The following is a 6,298-nucleotide window of genomic DNA, read 5'->3' as shown; positions in this document are numbered from 1 at the left end:
GTTGTAGGCCTCGTGGCCTAATGGATAAGGCGTCTGACTTCGAATCAGAAGATTGCAGGTTCGAGTCCTGCCGGGGTCGAAGTTTTTTATACTTTAACAGGAACGATGACGGATGAAGGGACAATGGCGTAAAGATTCCATCCTTGCTTGGTCAATCAGTGACCACATTTATATGCACGCCAATATCCCGTTTTTATTCGGTATACTCAACTATTCTGTTTTTAAGTTGTCGCATATGAACATCATATCCCGTTCACAATAACCCGAAAAAAACTCCCGATTATAAGCAGTGGTGTAAAGTACTTAAGGAAAAATACTTTGAAGTACGACTTAAGTCGTTTTGGGGGGTATCTGTAGTTTACTTTGCTATTTATATTTTCCCTGACACCCAAAAGTACTCGTTACATTTTGAAAGGAAAAATGTTCAATTCACACACTTATCAAGAGAGCATTCCTGGTCATCTCTACTGCCTCTGATTTGGCGGACTCACTGAACAGAAATCCTTCATTTGTAAATTATATCTGAGTGTTGGAGTGTGCCCCTGGCTATCCGTAAAAAAAAAATAAAAAAAAAAAAAATGTTTAAGTGTTCCGTTTGGTTTGCTTATTATTATGAATTTTAAATGGTTTATAATTTTACTTTTGATAATTAAGTAAATTTTAGCAATTTGATTTAATTTTAATAGTTAAGTATATTTAAACCAAATAATTTTTGTCTGCTTGCATAATAGTGTCAAAGATAACACATTACACTCGTAGCATTCGCATTTTCTCAAGTGATGGTGAAAGAAATGAATCATATTTCTCCACTCCTGATCCCGAGACAAAATTAACATTTGTTGTATAATTTCACTGTAAAAAAATGCATAATTCTGCAGAAGTTCATGTTATAGGCTATTAAGCTACATGAGAGATAATAGACTTACAGCCAGTGTCCATATTTCAATGACTAATCTATTTAACTCATATGAATTTAAATGAGTAATATTATGTTTATTAATGGATACAGGCATTCTCATGAGCGGGATATCAAATGTGCATGTACACATCTTATCCAGAATAAGACCTTAAGCGGGATATGAGCCACTATCCGGAATACTGTGCACATGAAAACGTGGTCAATGTGATTATCACCGATACAATCATACATCAGATATCTGGTATTTTATGTGAATTAAGGATATGTTCCTCTCTTACTTTTTCCTGAATAGAAAAATGCATCTCAAATTCTGTGCAGTATGTCTTTTGGGTGTTTGGACTGCTAACCGAATTTTTAAACCCAGAGGCGCAACATCGCGAGACTTCAGGGAATGCTTGCGAAACAGACCAAAGGCCGGGGTTTGGGGTTTGAGAAGTTAGTGAGAGTGGTTAAAAATAGGGTAAGTGGACGAGGGTGTGTCTTTTATGAGTTTGAACCGTAGCCCCAAAATCTCAGAACTAATTAACCAACGATGTATATAAACCCTGGATTGCTGATTCTGTGTATTGTCCAGTGAGATGCTTTGAAGCCACCGGTCGGCCATATTGGCATTCTCCAGAAGAAGCCATCCTCCACGGGAATGAAGGGAATTCTACAGTATTCCAATTAAATGTTTAAAGGACAAAATTACATGTATTCAACATTTTTTGTATGTTTAGCGCACATAATATAATGTACACGTATGCATTAAGGTGTATGTAATAGAATAAACGTGGCAAAAACAAATGTTGACTATAATACATTTCTATAGCGTCCAACATTTTTTTACAATGGTGGGGGAGTGCCAAGATTTAGGTTGGGCTGCTTCAAAACAGCGCCCCCTGTCAGCCATCTAGTATATATAAAAAACATTGTAATTAACACAACTGGGCTTTCTTTGCTCAAATTAGACATTTATTTTCTTTAGATAGGCCTACATCATATTTGCTCATAATCTTTGTGAAATGTCCAATAAAAAACTATGCGTAAAAATGTTGCCACTGTGGTGCAGAGGGAGTAGGATGGAAGGTATGGTCACCAGCAAGAACTTGACCCCTGCCCTATGTGCTTTGTTATAGGTTATATTAAGTGCTTGTTTTCAGTGAGTCTTTCAATTTAGGTCACTTAAGGTTTATTCTGTTCAAACCTGTTAAAAACTTGTCAACTGGTAGTTTATTCTGGGATAATAAATGAGAACAATTATTTATTGTATTCTGTATTCCTGTGACAATACAGTATTAGATAGATTGTTCTTATTTCAGTTTAAGCATACGTTTGGGGTTTGTGTAGGTCTAGTGTCATGTGTGTAATAGATTATGTGAAGAACAGGAGTTTGCTGTGTGTATGTTGATATAGTAGCATTGAAATGAATATCATTATCATATGGAGATTTAAACTGTTTTGTAGGCTCATTGATGCTGTATCTTTTCAATTATATGTATTTATTATTCATGGGGGGTTATCGTCTCATAGAGGAGAACAATGTAAAACAATATTGCACATCAAGCATATGAGATTATATTTTTGAAGGAGTCTATTTTGAAGGAAGTTTCTTAGCCTTTATCGCCTAGAAACTTGTCCTGAAGTAATTATTGAACTCCATGTTCCTGGCACACACACAAACACAATGGTGCACTCTACAGATCGAGTAGTTTCTGTTGACTTTATTTTGTTATATTGACAACTCGGATCTGAAAATGAATTTTACCTTAAGAACAAAATGGGTACTACACATTTAAAATTCTGTAAAACCTCTAACTATTCCATGGAGTCCCAAGTGTACATCAGTTGGCTATAAAGTTAACCATGAAAGATAGCTTCCAGCTTTATTGTGAGATAGACCGTAATCTCCCATTTGCAAGGAAATGCATATCCAATCTCAAATGGGAAAATAAAGTCTTGAGTTAAATTTCCACCAATTCAAGTAGCCTAATGCCTTAAAACGTCAGGGAATCGTGGCAGAATGACGACATGGATAACATTCAGCGCGATATACGCTGCACCGGCTAGATAGAACAGCACTGTCCGGTAAAATGAGGGGATACGGTCTGTGTATATTTGTTAAAAACAGCTGGTGCACGAAATCTAAGGAAGTCTCTAGATTTTGTTCGCTTGAAGTAGAGTATCTCATGATAAGCTGTAGACCACACTATTTGCCAAGAGAGTTTTCATCTATATTTTTCGTGGATGTTTATTTACCACGACAGATGGATGCTGGCACTAAGACCGCACTCAGTCAGCTGTATAAGGAAATAAGCAAACAGGAAAACGCCCACTTGAGGCGGCACTCCTAGTGGCCGGGGACTTTAATGCAGGAAAACTGAAATCAGTCTTACCTAATTTCTATCAGCATGTTAAATGTGCAGCCAGAGGAGAAAAAAACTTTACACCACCTTTACACCACACACAGAGACGCGTACAAAGCTCTCCCTCACCCTCCATTTGGCAAAACTGACCATAATTCCATCCTCCTGATTCCTGCTTACAAGCAGAAACTAAAGCAAGAAGCACAAGTGACTCTGTCAATAAAGAAGTGGTCAGATGACGCAGATGCTAAGCTACAGGACTGTTGTGCTAGCACAGACTGGAATATGTTCTGGGATTCTTCCGATGGTACACCACATCAGTCACTGGCTTCATCAATAAGTGCATCGATGACGTCGTGCCCACAGAGACTGTATGTACATACCCCAACCAGAAACCATGGATTACAGGCAACATCCGCACTGAGCTAAAGGGTAGAGCTGCCGCCTTCAAGGAGCGGGACTCTAACCCGGATGCTTATAAGAAATTACGCTATGCCCTCAGACGAACCAAACAGGCAAGCGCCAATACAGTACTAAGATTGAATCATACTACACCGGCTCCGATGCTCATCAGATGTGGCAGGGCCTGCAAACTATTACAGACTACAAAGGGAAGAACAGCCGCGAGCTGCCCAGTGACACAAGCCTACCAGAGGAGCTAAATCACTTCTATGCTCGCTTCGAGGCAAGCAACATTGAAGCATGTATGAGAGCATCAGCTGTTCTGGACGACTGTGTGATCACGCTCTCCGTAGCCGACGTGAGTAAGACCTTTAAATAGGTCAACATTCACAAGGCCGTTGGGCCAGACGGATTACCAGGATGTGTGCTCCGGGCATGTGCTGACCAACTGGCAGGTGTCTTCACTGACATTTTCAACATGTCCCTGATTGAGTCTGTAATACCAACATGTTTCAAGCAGATTGCCATAGTCCCAGTGCCCAAGAACACTAAGGTAAACTGCCTAAATGACTACAGACCCGTAGCACTCACATCCGTAGCCATGAAGTGCTTTGAAAGGCTGGTCATGGCTCACACTAACAGCATTATCCCAGAAACTCTAGACCCACTCCAATTTGCATACCGCTCAAACAGATCCACAGATGATGCAATCTCTGTTGCACTTCACACTGCCCTTTCCCACCTGGACAAAAGGAACACCTACGTGAGAATGCTATTCATTGACTACAGCTCAGCGTTCAACACCATAGTGCCCTCAAAGCTAATCACTAAGCTAACTGTAACTGGATTCTGGACTTCCTGACAGGCCGCCACCAGGTGGTAAGGATAGGTAACAACACATCTGCCCCGCTGATCCTCAACACTGGAGCCCCTCAGGGGTGCGTGCTCAGTCCCCTCCTGTACTCCCTATTCACCCACGACTGCATGGCCAGGCACGACTCCAACACCATTGTTAAGATTGCAGACGACACAACAGTGGTAGGCCTGATCACTGACAATGACGAGACAGCCTATAGGGAGGAGGGCAGAGACCTGGCTGGATGGTGCCAGAATAACAACCTATCCCTCAACGTAATCAAGACAAAGGAGATGATTGTGGACTACAGGAAAAAGAGGACCGAGCACGCCCCCATTCTCATCAACGGGGCTCTAGTGGAGCAGGTTGAGAGCTTCAAGTTCCTTGGTGTCCACATCACCAACAAACTAGAGTGGTCCAAACACACCAAGACAGTCGTGAAGAGGGTACGACAAAGCCTATGCCCCCTCAGGTAACTAAAAAGATTTGTCATGGGTCCTCAGATTCTCAAAAGGTTCTACAGCTGCAATATCGAGAGCATCCTGACTGGTTGCAACACTGCCTGGTATGGCAGCTGCTCAGACTCCGACCGCAAGGCACTACAGAGGGTAGTGCGTACGGCCCAGTACATCACTGAGGCTAAGCTGCCTGCCATCCAGGACATCTATACCAGGCGGTGTCAGAGGAAGGCCCTAAAAATTGTCAAAGACTCCAGCCACCCCAGTCATAGACTGTTCTCTCTGCTACCGCATGCAAGCGGTACCGGAGCACCAAGTCTAGGACCAAAAAGCTTTACCCCCAAGCCATAAGACTCCTGAACAGCTAATCAAATGGCTACCCTATGCATTGTGTCCAGGCCCCCCCCCCCCCCCCCCCCCCCCCAACCCCTCTTTGACGCAGCTGCTACTCTCTGTTTGTCATCTATGCATAGTCACTTTAACTAACCCTATTATGTACATATTACCTCAAAATAGCCGACTAACCGGTGCACCTGCACATTGACTCTGTACCAGTACCACCTGTATATAGCCTCCTTACTGTTATTTTTTATTTTTTTTACTTATCTATTGTTTACCTAATACCTATTTTTTTACTTAAAAACTGCACTGTTGGTTAAGGGCTTGTAAGTAAGCATTTCACTGTAAGGTCTACCTACACCCGTTGTATTCCGCGCACGTGACAAATTTGATTTGATTTGATTTGAAACAAATATAGACTCCCTTGTAGGAATTGAGTTGTAGGAATTGAGGAATTGAGTCATTATTCAGACAAGCAGTTATATTTTATTTTATTAGGCTACTATGACATGATTCAAGGACCTACGTGTACGTTGCCATAATTCATGTGGCTGGATAAAGAGTCGCCTTTTACCCACCAATTTGGCCAATGCATAAATTAGTAAAGGCTATCAAGTGAAACGTATACATTCCTCTCTAGTTTTGTGTCTGCGTAATAGCCTACATTTAACGAGTAACATGAGCCATATTAGCCTACGTTAGTTGTATAAAGGCATAACTGGACATCACCAAATATATATAACTCATAGTTTGCATTAAGCAATAAGAAGAGTAAGAATAAAGAATAACGCTTCAAAAACTGGCACATTTGGATTCCAAACTGTGCAGCAATTTGCACTGATTTGACAATGGAGATACTCAATGATTGTTAATAAGACATTTACAGAAGGACTCCCAACCCCATGCACCTTACCAACACATGCGCACTTACAAAAACCTTCGTTTTCATCGGGTTCTGTGATTGGACATACAACAACCT

The 6,298-nt window shown here is 41.3% G+C and overlaps 1 non-coding gene across 1 annotated transcript; it reads left to right on the top strand.

The window, feature by feature from the left end:
• Positions 1 to 6: 6 nt before the first annotated feature.
• Positions 7 to 79, top strand: trnar-ucg (transfer RNA arginine (anticodon UCG)). Its single transcript has one exon. It is a non-coding gene; the product is annotated as a tRNA-Arg (tRNA).
• The last annotated feature ends 6,219 nt before the right edge of the window (positions 80 to 6,298 follow it).

Source organism: Salvelinus sp. IW2-2015, linkage group LG26 (genome assembly GCF_002910315.2).
Source record: "Salvelinus sp. IW2-2015 linkage group LG26, ASM291031v2, whole genome shotgun sequence".
Taxonomy (NCBI): domain Eukaryota; kingdom Metazoa; phylum Chordata; class Actinopteri; order Salmoniformes; family Salmonidae; genus Salvelinus; species Salvelinus sp. IW2-2015.
The sequence above is the reverse complement of the archived record's forward strand: the minus strand, read 5'-3'. Positions and strand labels throughout refer to the sequence as shown.